This window comes from Macrobrachium rosenbergii, chromosome 54 (assembly GCF_040412425.1).
Source record: "Macrobrachium rosenbergii isolate ZJJX-2024 chromosome 54, ASM4041242v1, whole genome shotgun sequence".
Classification (NCBI taxonomy): domain Eukaryota; kingdom Metazoa; phylum Arthropoda; class Malacostraca; order Decapoda; family Palaemonidae; genus Macrobrachium; species Macrobrachium rosenbergii.
Window position 1 is genome coordinate 60,450,274 of NC_089794.1, and position 1,228 is coordinate 60,451,501.

Consider the following 1,228-nt stretch of genomic DNA (forward strand, 5'->3'; position numbering starts at 1 on the left):
AATATATAAAAGATCCATGAAGGAAAGTGAAAACAATGAAGTGATGTGAGGCCTTTCTGACTGTCATCCTTTACTTAGCGGACTGAAAAAAATATAAAAATAAGTTTACAAAGAAAGCTCATATACATGACAGATGAGAATTAAAAAGGGAAAAAATATGTACCTGGAATCCAACACAATTGAGGAATTAGTAGAACTGCCACAACAGGTTAAATATTCAAGAGGTTTTACAAAGGATTAGAAGCAATCATTCAGAAGCAGGGACAGGACAATTAAAAGATTATACAAGCAGGTGACCGACCACCAAAAAATGCTATAAAAAGTACAACTCAGTAATTCCCTTTTTTCGTAAACAATAACAATTTTTGCAAGATTAACCTTATTAAGAATAAAAAAATATATATTAAACATATGAATATATAGAAAATATATTATGTAACTAATTTGTAATTAAGTCAGTGATTTTATCTTTTAGGTCATTATTGAACATTTTTCTAATACAGGGCCCCAAATAATACAACCCAGGGCTAAGGTTAAAATTACAACAGGAAGTAAGTCGCATAATAGCGGATTCCAAAAGCTTTTTGAAGAGAAATCTTTCGACCTGGCAATCACTGAACTATCAGTCCAATTTATCCTGTGAGAGTTTTCAAGTAAATTAATGCATATAGCATTGGATGTTTGTCCAGTTTTGACTGAATACTTATGTTGTTTAATACGTACATCTAAATCTTTCCTGGATTGGCCAACATAAAAAGAGGGGCAGTCCAAACATGGAATTTTATATATTATGTTGTTGTTTTCTTTAGGGCTATTTTTTATTAACATTCCTTTTAGTGTGTTATTACAGGTAAAAACGAGATTGACATTAAAAGATTTTAACATTGATTTTATGGTTTTAAACCCACTGAAATAAGGAAATCTAAGAATGTTCATAGGGGTTTCTTTCTACATGTGACTCCCGCTACAAAACTTTTTTGTGGGCTTTATAATAACAGATTGTTAGTATATGTGAAGGATAACATAAATCTGTCTCTATTTTTCTTATGTATTCGATTTCTTGATCCAAATACTGGGGACTGACAATGCGCAAAGTTCGTAAAAACATAGACGAAAAAATTAATATTTTGATATTAAGGTGATGGCCTGAATAAAAATGGACATAAGTTACGTTGTTGGTTGGTTTCCTTTAAATACTGAATTTGCATTGAAATGGCTCTCTATGTAT